At 39.7% G+C, this 16,570-nt stretch overlaps 1 protein-coding gene across 3 annotated transcripts in view; it reads right to left on the reverse strand.

Moving 5' to 3' along the window:
• GATAD2A (GATA zinc finger domain containing 2A) overlaps positions 1-16,570 on the reverse strand; it is a 227,434-nt gene that overhangs the window by 192,458 nt on the left and 18,406 nt on the right. The window contains exon 1 of one of the 3 annotated variants that reach the window (XM_036738797.1): positions 12,859-13,032. The exons of 1 other annotated variant lie outside the window; for it this stretch is intronic. The gene's annotated coding sequence lies outside the window, so the exon portion shown is untranslated. Of the gene's footprint in view, positions 1-12,853; positions 13,033-16,570 lie in introns of those variants that run through there. One more of the 3 variants, XM_036738807.1, reaches the window with a different exon arrangement.

Genomic DNA, 16,570 nt, shown 5'->3' on the forward strand with positions numbered 1-16,570 from the left:
ACAGGGCTTCTAACCATCTGTCCACAGCAATAATACATAGTTACCAGAGAGAGAAGCACCAACATCTGACTTTTCAAAGCCAGGGGCTCCTTAATGGCTACCCAGAGTCTCCTCTGGCCAAATCACAGGAACGCTGTTCCAATGAGTGAGCCCCAAGCAAAATGCTAACCTCAGAGTATATATACACATTTCTTCAGGGTCAGAGGCCGTCACAACCACGTGACTCAAACTCACGTGACTTAGGCTTTCTTGTGACTCAAGCAGGTGGTCCAAGACTTGATTCAATCAAAGGCAAGACTCAAAGGCACTTGATTGTCTTAGTGTTGAGAAGCTCTCCAAAACAAAAGAGGACAAAAAGTCCCACTTTACTTGCCATTACACTGCCTTATACCATCTGCCCCCAATATTCCTCAAAACAAATACACTTAAAGTCTTCACAGAAGGGCATATTTCCTCATTATCCCAAAGAAACACTACATACTCATTCCTACCTCCTCCACCTTAATAATAGTTAATATGTATATAGTTCTTACTATGTGCCAGGCACTGTGTTAATCACTTTACAATTATTTCATTTGATCCTCTCAACAACCAGATGAAGAAACTGAGGCAAACAGAAGCTAAGTGACTTGCCAAGGGTCAACTAATAACTATATAAAGCTGGGTTTGAACTCTCCACCTGGAAAAATGCCCTCCTCTTTTCCACTTATTTGTCTTTCACAGTGCATGTCAAATTCCACTTTCGCCAAATATTCAGTCCACATTGATCTCCCCACCTCTCCAGCCCTGACAGTCTCTAACAGTGGTTTCTAAGTTTTTTTGAAAATCATGCACCTTCAAAATGTGTAGTCTTAATGCAATTTTAAGCTTTAGAAGCTTAAAACTGCACTAAGTTTTAGAACACCCTGTATTATTTATAAATGATCATACATGACTCCACTAAGGGAAGCTAGGTGGCAAAGTGGATAGAGTGCCAGGCCTGAAGTCAGAAAAACCCATCTTCCTGAGTCCAAATCTGACCCTCAGACACTTACTAGCTGCACAACCCTGGGCAAGTCTCTTAATCCTATTTGTCTCAGTTCCTCATCTGCAGCAAGCCACCCCAGTATCTCTGCAAAGAAAACCCCAAAAATGGGGTCACAAAGATTTGGACATGACTGAAACAACTGAACACCACCACTAATGATTATGTTCATTACAAAGTTTGGGCAAAAAAACAAATTTAAAAGGATGAGATAAAGATGAAATAGTACTTGATGCTGGAGTCAAAAAGGAGACAATGAGTAGGTGAGCGCGATGGTGGAAAACTGTTCTTTGCAAAAATCACTCCATTCTCGGCAAAAATCACTCTGGCAGCTGTGTGGAAGATAGAACGGAATTCTAGAGACTTGAAGCAAAAAAATAAATTATCAATCAGGCCAGGTAAAAAATGATCAGAGCCTGAACCAGGGCATACCACCTAGGGGTTACCTGTGTGAATACAGATAGAAGACATGTGAGACACATGGATAACTACTTTTTCCGTATGTTAAAATAGAGATTATTTTGGTGAAGAGGTTAAGACTAGATGGAGAGGCAGCTAGGTGGCACAGTGAGTAGAGGACCAGCCCTGGAATCAGGAGGACCTGAGTTCAAATCTGGCCTCAGACACTTGACACACTTGCTAGCTGAGTGACCTTGGGCAAGTCACTTAATCCCAATTGTGCTGCCTTTCCCCCTCCAAATAAAAAAAAAAAAGGCTAGATGGACGCTTCCAACTCTCATACTGTTATTCTGTAAGATGTGGAAGCAGAATCAACAAGATTTGACAATGACTGGTTATGTGGATGTAGGTGAGAGAAAATGAGGAGTCAAAGAAGCTGCAAAAACTTGGGTGATTAGAAAGATGATAGTACCCTTGACAACAACGGGGAAGTTTGGAGAGAAAAATAGAATACTTGGGATACAAATTATAACCCACCCATGCTTGTTCATTCTGTGTGACTTACTCTGTCCCACCCATAATGTTAAAATGAGATGCTGTTCTTATTCACTACTCACTCTAGGTACATAGCCTACTCTCCAAAAGATGCCTGCTGCAACCATAGAGGGTAGGCAGTCTGAGAGCCAAGGGTATATGAAGCTGTCTTGAGGATATTTGCTGACTTCTCATCTTCCTTTTTCTCACATAGAGGTCAGGATCTCTAGGCCTCTATCATCCTTAGGATGATAAATGTCCTGATTACGGAAACAGTCACTTTGGCATTTAATCACAAAATCATAAAACTTCACAACTTCACTATTTCAGGTATGTTAATGTCTTGGTTTGATTGTAAGCTCTTTGAATTTAATACTGTAACTGCTGCTATTCACATAGTAATTAGCAGATCACATTGTTCTATCTCTTTAAGGTTCACAAAGCTCTTTCCTCACAGCCATCCAGTGAATGAATGAAAAAGCATTTATTAAGTCCTTTAAGCACTGGGATACAAAGAAAAAAATCAAGCTAGTTTCTGCTCTCAAGAAACTTCACAATCTAATTTGGGGAAACAACACATAAAATAAACTACAAAGGATACAGAAAGGTCCCAGAAGCCCTTAAAAATGCAGGACGGTATCGAGGCTCAGGGGTCCTCAGGCCACATAAGGTGTCCTGACCCCATATGGGGTCGCAACACACAGTTTAAGAGGTGCTGAAGGGGTCTCAAGTGGAAAAAAGTTTAAGAAGCCCTGGGTTATATGATAGGGAAAAGGGTAGGGGCATGGAGGTGGGCAGGAATGAAGATGATAACAACATCTACCTCCCAGCGTTGTTGTGAGATAATTTTTGTGAAGTACTTTTTAAACTTTGAGAACTACATAAACGTTATCATCATCATCATCATCATCAGGTCCTGGAGGCAAGGCAGATGGTAAAGATGAAGGATCTTAGGATACAGGGCAGATGTTAAGGTTTGATGGCCCCTCTATCTCACTGGGAAGAAATCAAGTTGGTGACTCCTATCTCACCCAAGCCATGTGAGCAGTCAAAGCAGGTTGGATGAGTTCTGAGTGGTTTAGTCCATGGAGAGGTCAAGAGGGTAAAGTAGGTAGGACAAGTATTTTAACACCCCACTTTATGGATGAAGAAGCTGAAGCTCACTAAGATATTAAGGGACTTACCTCCTACCTCCATGTTGGACATCCTCCCTTGTAACAGAAAGCACTGATTTAGGAATCAGCCTAGACCAAGGGTGGGGAACCTAAGGCCTCAAGGCCCTTTGACTGAGTCCAAACTTCAGAGAACAAACTGCCTTAATAAAAAGATTTGTTCTGTAAAACTTGGACTCAGTCAAAAGACCACACCCAAGGACCTAGAAAGCCTAGGTCCTAGACCTAGCTTCTAATTCAGTCTTCCCATAAGTTATGTGACCCTGAGCAAGTGACGTAAGCTATGTGAGCCTAGAAATAGGCATGCTAGATATATTTATAATAGACAGTAAAATAATAGCTAAATCAACAACTGGATTTTTCTTCCACTGCACACATCTGCAATGAGTTTAATGTGGTTCATGAATTCCAGTAGAACATAGGCTTACTGAGGACCTAGATTATTTTTTTCTTTTTTTACCCCAGCACCTTAGGCACAGTACCCTGAAAATGGAAGCACCTTAGGAAAAAAAAACGTACTGAAATCCACATTTCTTTCTAGTTATTTCTAATTTCTTCCACAGTAGAGGGATGAAGTGGTAAGGTAGGGAAATCACCAACCTACATCTTCAAAAGGAATAGGTCATATAAACATGGTTTGAAAAATTTATAAGAAACCAGTCCACCCTTCTTTTTAGTAGTCTTCTATCACCACAGCTGGTGAGAACTATGGATTGGGTCCACTAAAGCAGTGATATAATGCCCAACAATAATTTTTGTAGAAAGTGCATCATATTTCTTCTTCCATACCACCATTTCAGTACACACTGGATCATTTTTAATCTAGCTACTCTGAATATATTGCTGTTCTACCTTTAAGTTCATCATAGATTAAATATTATATGATTAACAAATAAAACAAGAGAAAGCATTTAGGCAGCTGACAGAGACATTAATACAAGACTGTACTTAAGCCTACTCCTAAGACAATTCAAGACACCCTTTCCTGTTACAACAAATAGCGAATTAGTAAAAGAGCATATAGGCTGATTATACTAAAAATATGGTACTAGCTCCTTGTTCCACAATATTTCTCCCCTAACTGTTACAAGCAGAAGCAAGGAGAAAAAACATGATACCGGATTGTTTTTCCAACAGAAAAAATTTTTTTTTGCTTATTAAAACCTTGCCTATATTCCATCTGATGACACAAGAATGGCACTCTTTTATAAAAGGAAGTCAGGCATAAAGCTCAAATGGAGTACTTTCAAATATTCAAATTAATTCAAACTTCTTCCTCTTTTTTAACAGCTTCTTGAAATAGAATTAAGTACAACCTTTAACTTTGTCAAAGGCAATATTTTAATAAAAAATTTCAATCGCCTTTGCTTGTGAATTTTAGAATGAAACTTCTATGTTGGTTGATGGTTTTAAACTGAAGTTAGGGTGAAAAGGGGGACTAAAATTTACTTTTTGTCAAAAATAATCCACTACTCTATTGCTCAGACACCTCCAACAGCTTCCCCCTCCCTACCAAATAAATAGTTCAAGGCCCTTCATACCTTACACTGTATGCTGAAGACAAATTACCTACTCACAATCCCCAGAACTGATTCTGTTTCTCTCTCATATGCTGCCCTACTCCTAGAATGCCCTTCTCACCTTATCCATTGTAAAACTGTTAAGATCTTACTAATCCTTCAAGGTTCAGTTCAAATGTCAGCTCTCCAAGAAGTCAAGCTTTTCCTGATTCCTACCCCTCTAAGCCTTGATTCTCAGCCCAAAAAGATTTTGGAGTTCTCTTAGGAACTTATCACAATTTTCATTTGTGTGAATGTTTTTTCCCCTTTCTCAATCAGAATGAATTTCTTAATAGTATTTTTAGTTGTTGTTTTTGTGTATACTCACTATCACCCCCAGAACACAGCACAGTGCTTAATAAATACTGCTGAGTGAATTTTACTCCAAGATAAAAGGCAAGAAGTTTTATAATGACTCAAGTAGTATGTACAGCTTCAATTTCTGAGAGTAATGTCTTTAGTCAAACAAGGACCACGACATTGCTACAGAATAAGAAGTTCTAAATGAGAATTCACTAACAATTAATTGGGTAAGGGCATTGAGACAACTGTTTTAAAGGCCTAATTACCATAAGAGTTATCAATCTGAAACAACTCTAATAAATATTACAATGATAGTTAAAAACCTAACTAAACAAATGGCACACAATATTTATATATATAATAGAATGCTAGCTCTGGAAGAGTCTGGACCACCTTGACTTACTCATTCAACAAACATTCATCGTGTACTTATGTGAGCTGCAGTGAACACTGCACATTGTCCAAAAGCATCAGGATATAATAAGGAATATATACTATGCCTGTTATAGAGCAGATGCTTTTATAAACAAGGAAACTACCATCAAGGTCACAATGCAAGTTAGTGCTGGAACCAGAATCCTTATCAAAGCCTTCTGATTCTCAATCCAGTACCAATATTTAATAGGTGAAAAAACATTTTAGTATATAATAGAGATAAAATTCTTTCAGGCTTCTTATATCATGATAAATATTTTAAGATTGGCTAAGTGATACCGAATATAAATTATGACTTTTTTTTAAAGGCATTGTGATCCCTTTTTATAAGTACAAGGGACAGAATAGAATAAGTAACCAGCTGAACAAATCAGGAATGTGTAACTCAAGAATTCTTCACTTGTGCATTCCACTTTCAAGATAAAAGGGAATTCCAGTTCAATCAGCAGTTTGAGTTTTTTCATGTTATCTGAATTTGTTATTGGGTTTGGGAGTGGAGTATAGAGGTGGAGGATAGTATACTGGTAAAATTGCAGCAAATCTTTCAACTTCAGGGAGGAGGAAAGGCAATAATTGCAATTTTCACAATGGAGAACTATTTGTTCTTGATATATCACTAAGATTTATTTACAAAGCACTTTATATACATCATCACATTTGAGCCTCACAACCACCTTACAAAGATGATGTTATGGGTTTTTTCCCCCAAGCCACACTTTTAAATTTAATCTGCATTGTTATTTTCTCTATTGCTTTAACAAATACACATAAACATATGTATATATGAACATATGTAAACACACATATACACATGCATACATATATGAGAGAGGCATAGTATACAGAAAGCTGGCCTCGAAGCAGGACAGCTGGGTTCAAATGTAGCCTCTGACACATACTGGCTTTATGATCCTGGGAAGGCCATTGAACAACAGTTGTCTTACCTGAACATGCTCAAAAGAACTTCCCTAAGCATCAATTCCATTGTGTTCCCGGAACCCTCTCTGACCTCATACAACTCCACCTTACCTCCACTCCCATGTTTCCAGCTACACAGAGTTGCCTGATACAGTGGGACAACTCCACTTTGAGGCTGAACCCTTTTGAACAATGATAACCTATCTGAACTCACTCCTCAATGATTAACATACTACTACTCTAGTATACGTCCCCAATTCCCATGATTCTGAACCTCTGGTTGCCACTTTCAAATACTGTTCTGGGTCTCCCATTGATTACTCTCTTATTCCCATCCACTTCAACCTATCCCCACCAGGGTCTCACTCTAAAGCTCTCCACTCCTTCAGAGTAATGTTTGCTCCAAGAGGTAACAAACTAGCTTTCATTTTTACACCTTTTCCTTTTTTGATGCCTCCATCTTCTTGTATTCACTGAGATCTGGCTCTCTCCTGATTAAACAACTTATCTAGCCTGTTTCAGCACCCATCATACTTCACTCCTACGCCCTGGTCATGGTGGGGGAAGTGGAATACTCCTTGCTCCCCAAGCTTACTCTACTACCATCACTCACTAAAATCTTCTCTTTGAGATTCATTCACACAATCTAGATCTACCAACCAAACAAAATTCTGGTCACTGTTATCTACTGCCCTCTAGGACGCTTCTATCTTTCCTCAATTAGTTGAGTACCTGGCTCTCTTTCTCTTCCCATCTCTTACCCTCATACAAGGGGCTTTATTATACATATTGATAATCTCTAAAATACTCAAATTTCCCAGTTCCTGAATTACTCATTTACCTCCTCTTCCACCACACTTCAACTACACACAGAGGATCTTGCCATCACCCAAAAGTGTTCCATCTTTATGTTCATGAACTCTAAAATTCCTTTATCTGACTATTCTCTGATGTCATTTCAACTCTCTTTCTGGCTACAAGGCCAACTGTTGTTTCTTTGTCCTTACGTCTAATTCCAAGTTCTCAGTTCTTTCCAGGCCATCAAGATGCTACAGATCTTAATCCCATTTTGTAGAGGAGAAAATGGAAGATCAGACAGGATAAATGACTGCTCCACGGTTGTATAAAGCTACGAAAGCATCCCACTGAATTCACTAAGTGAAATCAGTGAGTCTTACCACCAATATCTTTTCTGTCTCCAAGTCCTGCATTCTATGTACTAGGTGTCGAAATGGATAGAGTCCTAGACACAGAGCCAAGAAGACCCAAGTCCACATTCCATATCAAACACTTACTAGTGGTGACCCTGGCAAGTCGCTTAACCTCTGTCTGCCTTAGTCTCCTCCATAAAATTGTAATAATAATACCACCTACCTCAGAGGTTGCTTGTAAAATGAGTTAACTCAAATGAGTTAACATATGTAAAAAAGTGCTTTGCAAATCTTAAAGAGCCATATAAATATTAGCTATTATTATTATAGATCACATGCCACACCACACTGCCTACAGACAGATTATAAAGTTCCCAAGTACTGCTTTTCTGAAAAATTATCTCATGAAGAGCCAGTTGAGTAATCTTGTGCCATTATAAAAATTATAGACTCACAAGGCTGAAATGGAACATTACTTGTCATTTAGTACATCCCCCTGCCTCTGGGCAGAAATGCAGCAAAGCTTTCCCCAAAGAGATGGGCTTAGAGTCTATTTTTAAGGCTCAGTCCTTTCTAACCTTATCTTCTTTCCCCAGCTCCACCTCCCTTCTGCTGATGATCTCACCTACTTTGCTGAGATATGAGCTCCCTGAAATCTCTCTTCCTCTCCCCCACACTTAAAACCTCTAAGTCGTGAACCACTTTCTTCCTGAACTCCCTTAGGTCTTTAAAGCAAGGAGGGTCCTCTACCTTTGCCAAGGTTAACTCCTCCTTTTATATACACTTGGATCCCATCCCCTCCCAGCTCTTTACGAATTTTGCTTCATTACTCATTTCTTCCTTCTAATTCTTTGATATCTTCATTCTCCCCATCTCTCCTATTTCCATTCCTTCTATTTACAAAGACATGTCTTCCTGCCTCCACCTCTAAAAAAAATGCTCTCCTCATCCCTCTCATCCCCTTCAAGCTATCTGCCTATATCTCTTCATGATCTAAATTTTAAAAATAGTGGTGTACATTCCTACTGATTCACTGTATCCCCTTACCTACCACTCATTTATTCAAACCTCTGCAATCCGGCATCCGTACCTATCTCTTCACTGAAACTAGTCTCTCCAAAGTCACCAATAATCTGTTCTAATTTCCAAATCCAATGGCTCTTTCTCAATTGTTATTCTCCTTAACCATTTCAGTAGCTTCCTAGTTGATGTCCCATCTCCCTTAGGCAAGCCCCTGAAGGCTCTCAACTTCCACTTTTCTATCTACCTTTCCAGCATTATTTCAACACTATTCTTCTTCTTCACATGTTCTATATTCCAAACAAACTGATCAACCAGTTATTAATGTGATTTCATTCCAGCTCTAAATCTACTATTTTAAGTATTACTATTACTATTATTATACTAGATTTTCCTATGAGTATCTAGACAAACCATTTTCCATACCTAAAATACTCATATTTCATAACTTGGCATATTCAAGTTCCCTCACTTCCTTCACGGCCTTAAGGGGCCACTACCTCCATAAAGCTTTCATGATTATAGCTATAAGAGATCTCTTTCTTTAAAAAAGTTTTTATATCATTTTGTCTGGATCTTTAATCACACTCTATCCTACACTACACTTTTGTGTACATCTTATTCCCTTAAATTATCCCATCCCAGCCATATCACCTATAACAGAATGTCCATCATTTTCCATCTTTTGCGTAATTCCTTGCAACATACTTTAATATTTTAGTGAACCCATGAGCCACCACCCATCCATGTTTTCCCAGGCTATCATATTCTTGTTTAAGTCTTTCTACAAAGGATCTTACCAATAGATTAGAGGCTACTGTCTGGGTTTTTAGTATTTTGTTTTAATTCCACATATGTCTGTGAAGCAGATCCATATATATTCAATCTCGATCTCTCAAGAGGCAACACAGCTACCTCATTTTCTGATCACATATATTCTTTATGATGTCTCATGACATTTCTCTAGCAAAATCATCCTGCTAATATGCTGCAATCTTATACCCACCAAATTGTCTTTCCATTGCCCTTTGGGTCACCCGCAGTTTTGATTCTTCTGCAGTCAGCCTGAGAACATCAAACCCCGGGGTCTTTCAAGAAACAGGCTTAGACATCCACACTTGAAAAACAAAGTGAAGAATGGATTATTGCCCATATTATAATATGCACCTGGACAGTTAGTCCATCAGTACACACTACATCTTTGAAAGATACTAAACTGAATTTTATGTACTTATAATGACCAAATTTGGCTCCAGAAGAGAGATGAGAAGTTGTACCTTCCTTTTTGGCAAAGTTGGATGCCCAAGGATATGAAACATTGCTAATACTGTTAGACTTGGTTTATGTGTTGGTTAGCTTTACTGAATGGCTTTTTTTTTTAAACAAGTGATTATTCCATAAGTAGAAAGGGAAGGGTCTATTAAAATAAGGTCTCTTAAGGGTCTACTTAAAAATGACATAAAACCAAAGACAGAAATAAAAGTTAAATATTTCTTTAAAGAAAAGAAAGAAGGTACTGTAGATATACAACAAATAGGAGATATTTGTGCTAGATAAATTTGGGAGGATACAAGCACCTCATTATAGTGCTAAACTTGAAGTCAGAAAATCTGAGGACAAAAAACCTCCAACACCAGCTATGGACAATTCATTTAACTTTTCTGAAATTCAGTTTTTTAATCTGCAAAATGGAGATAATACCTATAGGTATTCAAAGGGATGTTAAAAGGAGCAAATCACAACGTATATAAAAGCATTCTGAAAGCCTTTAAACACTATGTCAGCCAATAATAACAATAATAAATCGAGCAGCATTTTCAATTATCACATGCTGCTTATTACAAAAAAAAAAAAAAAAACCAACAGCAATATTATCCCTTTGTGAATCAGCGACAAAACAATAACTAAAACCTTGATTTTGGAAGAAAAGGTGCCTCTACATAGGAAGCGCTCATTTATGTTTGTTCAATTTCGTGCATCTCTGAAGGATGTTCTACAATCTCTCAATAAACCTGTTACAAAGTCTAACAACTCGTTCTCTTCTTAACCTACAAATGATCCCAATTGGTAAGTGACAATAAATATATTGCTTTGTAGCTAAGTTTTGTTTTGTTTTTTAAAGGTAACAACTAAAAAAAAAAAGTCCTCTGGACTGGAAAGAGACTAGTCTGGAAGACTGTAGAATCAGCAATTAAAAAGCTCTAATAAATAGTCCACTGGTCACAGCAGTTCTACTTCAGACCCCGACACTATGTATCCTTGGCCAATTCATTTCACTTCTCCATATCTACTTGATCTTTAAACTGAGAGAATTAAAAAAAAAAGCTCTCATACTGTTTTAAGGTTCCTCCTCCAGCTATGATATTCTAAGATCAAAAGTCATATATAGGATATATCAGTCTCCTCATGCCTATCACTACCAGAAGGTGTCACTGTATGAATCAGCACTCAGCAAGGGAATGGAAATAAAATCCTGGGGGGTGGAGGTGGGGGGACCTTAGGGAGCTGAGGAAAAAATAAAATAAAATCTAAAATCCTCAAGTAACTCACACTTTGATCTAAAAAGGCCAAATTTGGCTCATAGGATAAGAGATCGTCCTTATCCTATTTTGTACTGGACCACAAGCTTTAACAAAATCCAAGATTCCTAAAATCCTTCAGAAAAACTTTCCATGGTGCTAATGTAAAATAACACCTCAAAAAATTACTTAAAGAAAACCATTTACCAAACCTCGGCATTTTCAAAAGTGTCAATACTAAGGTCCTTTCCCTTCCTTTAAGGGATGAAATGACTAACTCAAAATTCTCAAAAATAATCCCTTAAAAAGCCAAGCTGCTGCTGGGTGAGAATGGTCTAGTCACAGCTGCTGACCCATTACAGGTAAAGGGAAAAATCAATGAAGATCAGAATGAAGGGGGAGAACCCCGAAAACTGGCATAGAAAACGTAAGGAAGTTTAAGGGAGAGGGAGAGAAGGGGGAAGGAGAGAAGGGAAGGGAGAGACGGAAGAGAGAGACACAGCAGGGAGCGGGGGGAGAAATGAGGGCGATAAGGGGAGAAGGAAGAGAGTGGAAGAGAGGGAGGGAGAGAAAGGGAGAAGGAAGAGAAGAAGGGAGAGAAAGGAGGATAAAAGAGAAGAGAGAAAAAAAAGGAGAGGAGGTAAAAAGAGAAAGAGGGGGAGGGGGGAGGAAGAGGGAAGGAGGAAGAGTGAGAAAGAGTGGGGGAGGGGAGGGGGAGAGAGAGAGAGAGAGAGAGAGAGAGAGAGAGAGAGAATATATAGGAAAATAGACGAATGTCTTTGAGGGGGGACTCTTATTCTGACAGGAGATTCGGTCTGGCTGCCACAGCCGGGTTAAGTGCCACGACTGGGGCTCAACCAAAAGAGACACACACACAAATATGTCCATTACCCCCAACCCCACCCCCACCCCCACCCCTGAGTAAAGCCACCAGAAACCCTGGGCTCCTGCTGCTGTGCTCCACACCCACAAACTGAGAGAAAGCAGAGAATGGCTATTCCCCAAAATACGAGACCTGAAAAGTATCCAACAAGACCGGCCACCACACTCCCAAACAAGATCCCCTAAAGGGCACCTCTTTTTCAAAGCGCCAGAGCTCAATTTGACCATTTTAAAGTCGCGCCTTTCAACGTAATACTATCGGCTTTTCCCTACATCCAACTCAAGCACTATCTCCTCCCTAGCCTAGGAGGAAGAGTGAAACGCGTGTGATGGAGGAAAAGGAGGAAGCAGGCAACAGGAAAGATTAAAAGCCCTTAATAACTTTCAGAAACAATTAATAGTTGTTCCCCATCCTGCTTTTCCCGTTTGCATCCACCCTACACAAGATACAATTTCCCCCAAAACTTTCGTCCCTTCCAGGGTGAATCTGCTGTTAAACATGGGGGGAAGCGGGAGGGGGGGGGGGGGAGACTTCACGTAAAGCGGAAGAAGCTCACAGAAATTAACTCCTTGATTCTTTTTTTTTTTTTTACGACCCTACCTCCGCCCACCCCTACTACCCCAGCAAAACTTGGAAACAAGTTATTTTCCAGAAGAGGAAGAAAGAAAGAAAAAACACCATCCCCAACTAATATTGTTGTGTTGCAAGCTTAATTCAAGACTTTTCTCAGTCTAGAGATAGCCCCGGTTAACCGGTTTATTATAGGTACTTTCAGTTTCCTACATGGGAGGGGGAGGGGGCAGAATACATCAATTCCAATACATTTCTCTAGTAACTTCTACACTTCTCCCCCCCCCCACAACTCACTGTACCCCACCACCACGCCCCTCTCACCACCACCACCCCCAAAAAAGAATTGTAAGTTTTAATTCGGACCTTACCCTACGAAGACACTAAAATGCACCTCAAGACAGGTTTGGGCGGTTTGGATTCTTTTTTTTTTCTTAACGGGTACGTTCTTCGGCTTTCCCCCAGCCACCACTACCACCCCCAACTTTCCCTCAGGCGGGGATCCCTCTAATCCTCTTCTCCGCCGCTCCTCGGGTTGCCAAATAATGCGCTTCTTACACATGGAGCCGCGGCGTCACTACCCTGAACATGCGCACCAGGGTCAGCACACACAGTCCATTACTACCCCCAAAACACAGGGGAGCTCTTAAAGGCAAAACACCAAGGCCAGACCAGGAAAAGCGCTGCGCCTAGGAGCATGCGGTCAGGACAAGCAGCTTCCAGCAGTGGGCGGCTCTTCCACCCCCACCTCACTCTACCTCCCACAATCCCCCCCCACCCTTTAACGTGTCTCTGCAGGATACCAAGGAGCTATCCTCGCTCCCGACTCCAAGAGGTGAGTTCAAAGAAATTACCAGTAGGTAAGACACAAGGAATTAGAAAGCCCATAGCAAGATGGAGAAGGAACTTTATGAGATCTCTTTAGATCCCCTTCATTGGGGGCACCCAGAATTCACGCTATGGCGCCACGCTGCACGGTACTTTTATTTTTTTGTTGCTGTTGTGTTTTTGAGGGGAAATGTTTTAAAGTAAAATCTCTGCCCCAAATGTGTGAGAAATAGCATTGATGAATGATGGCAACGTTACTATTACTTGCGGTTTTAACTAATTCCACAGAACTAGAATACATTTTTAGACATATTGATAGCAGCAGCAAACATTTAATAAGCTTAGATGTGTTGAGATGGACACAGGGAATTCAAAGCTTACATAAAATATGGTCCCTGCTCCCATGGGGCAAAATATTGTAAGCTACATGTGAGCAAGGCCAGGTCAATTATTTCTCTCTCTCCCCATCCCACCTCCAGAGCTCACTATATAGAGGTAGTTTAATAAATATTTGCTTAATAAATGGTTTTCCTGCAAACTGAAGCATCCTGAAATACCTATTTCACATTTACAGAATATAGTTCTTCATTTTTAAAAGAACAACCTACTTACTAAGAAATAGAATTATCATTTACAATACTGAAATAAAAGTCAACAGGGGGCCATCTCCAGTCGTCCTGATCTATATCTGGCCACTGGACCCAGATGGCTCTGGAGGAGAAAGTGAGGCTGGTGACTTTGTACAGCTCTGTCTCACTTAAATCCAATTCACTTGCAAGTCATGGCATCACCTTCCTGATGTCACAGGAAGGACAAACAACAAGTCAACTCGAAGTAGTGGATAGTATGTGACCTCTCCTCTGTCCCACTCCCCAAGTCACTTAACTTATATTGCCTAGGGCAACTTTCCTAGGGCTTATCTAAGCAGCCAGCTTTCCCCAGCATACTGGTGAGATCCAACTCTTTTGCACAAGTGCACAATATAGAAATAAAACCTTTTTCAAAAGATAAGATTAATTTTCTGCAATAAACTGCAGTGCCTGGAAGGCACTAAGAGCTTAATACTTCAATAATAATAATACTTAATAAGTACTTTATTTGCAAGGCCTCTGGGGTCCCTTCTACATCTAATATTCTATGATATTCCTGAGTTGTGATGAAATCACAGAAAACAAAGCTTACTAAAAGAAAGTTTAAGATAGAGCAGTATCAAGGAAAGAACCCCAGGCTTGACAAATTCTGCCCTAGCATCCTCAGCTGGAGTTCCACCTCTCCCATTTGTTGTGATCTTAGGTATATATGTCATTTCACATCCGTTTCTTCATTATAAAATTGGGGTGAGGGGGAGGTTGAACTAGATTATTTCTAAAATACCTTCCAGGTCTCAAATTCTGTGGTTTGAAGTTTATCCATATTAGAAATTATAGCATCTCAAGATTTGGAGGGGTCCTCAAAGTTTTATCTAATCCTATAAAAACGAATGACCTCTACAATGTCAATCAGGTTATTACCAACCTCTACTAGAAGATCTCTAGTGAAAGGGAGCCAGCCCACTGCCTGTACAGGTCAAACCATTCCACTTTTAGATAACTCTGAATGTTGAGAGGTTGTTGAAATTTACAGCTTCCATCCACTGCCTCTTAGCTGTGTCTTCAGGCCTCGGAAAAAAAAAATCTAATCCCTTGCTCCTAGACAACCCTTTCCAACTACATGAAGATAGCTATAGAGTCTTCTTTCCGTCCCCCCCCCCCATTCTTATCCAAGCTAGATCATCAGTCACTTGATCTACACAGAACATGGTCTCCATGGTCTCCTCCATTATCCTAGCCACCCTCTTCAATATAGATCCCCAAACTCTCAGGAGCTTCCTGCTAGTCTGATATGCTGTGCCATAAGTGCAATACCTCTCCCTTCCCCCATTTAAAGAAAATACAGAGCTAGGGGGTAAAAATCAACTAAAATAAGGATTTTTAGAACAAAGATGAGAAACCTAAGAAAAGAAATCCTAAGGCCCACCCTCCAAATACCTTGGGGAATTCCTGCCCTCCCTCTCCAGTTACCTCTCAATCGGCCCTGGGGTGAGCAACATGGCATCTTGGAAGAAAAGAGGAAAAAAAAAACTCAACACAACACTAATCCCAAGCAAGCAACCTACATACATTTTTGTCTGTATGGTCCAACAACAATGACAATTTCCACTTCTATAGCATTTTAAGTTTTATGCTATGCTTTTCCTATAATATTCTATGAGGTAGATTAAAAGTTAAAGTATTATGCACATTTTATAGAGGAAATAATTGAGAAACAGAGAAATTCAATGATTTGCTCAAGGTCATTGAACTAGGAGGTGGGAGTACAGCATACTACATAGCAGAAAAAGCACTACTATTGGAGTTAGGAGACCTAAATTCAAATTTCAGCTAAAAGCTGAATGACCCTAAACAAATCACTTAGCTTTGCTATGCCTCAGGGTTCTCACATGCCAAATGGAAATATGTGCACTATCTACTTGCACACATCGTTGTTAAAAATACGAATTATTGTTCTATGTGTAAGAGTTGGGATTCAAAAGCATATCCTCCGATTCTAACTTTAGTACTCTATACCACATTGCCTCTCTAGAAAGAAGGAAGTTTAAACTATAATTGACAAGAGCCAATATGTCTGTCCTTCACCCTTCACCCCTCCCCCCCTATTGTAAAAAAGGGTTTTCTTTTCTGAGTACAGTTTTGAGTGAAAGATATTTTTAATAGTATGAACAGGGTCTTCTGAAAGCCTTTCTGGAAGGGGAAAGAGGATAAAGGGACAGGAAAGAATATCCAACATGGTTTGTAGCAACAATATTTCAAGGAGGTACCCAAAGCCAAGGCCAAATCAAATCATGTTCTGGCTTATCAGAAAGATAGTAATTTTTCCCATGCTTGCCAACATTAAAATACATAATTCTCCTTAAGATCTAATGCACTAGGATCCACAGACAGCTTCATTCATAAATAAGATCACTTTTCTACAATACAGCTCCTTCATCAGGAAGTTCAAGAAAGTCAATTTTGATAAAGTTTTGGGCTCTGTGAACAATCAGCAGTTTATAATAATCTCATAATTGCCCCCCAACAAATACTTAATACAGTAACAAACTGAGCTCTGTGGGGAAAAAGAGGCATTCCACAAGCTAAAAGATGATACAAAATACAGCAGTGACACCACCCCCACCATCCACACTCCCATCCTCCCAACCTAGATTTGTCCATTTCA

This window comes from Trichosurus vulpecula, chromosome 1, assembly GCF_011100635.1.
Source record: "Trichosurus vulpecula isolate mTriVul1 chromosome 1, mTriVul1.pri, whole genome shotgun sequence".
In the NCBI taxonomy this organism is placed as follows: Eukaryota; Metazoa; Chordata; class Mammalia; order Diprotodontia; family Phalangeridae; genus Trichosurus; species Trichosurus vulpecula.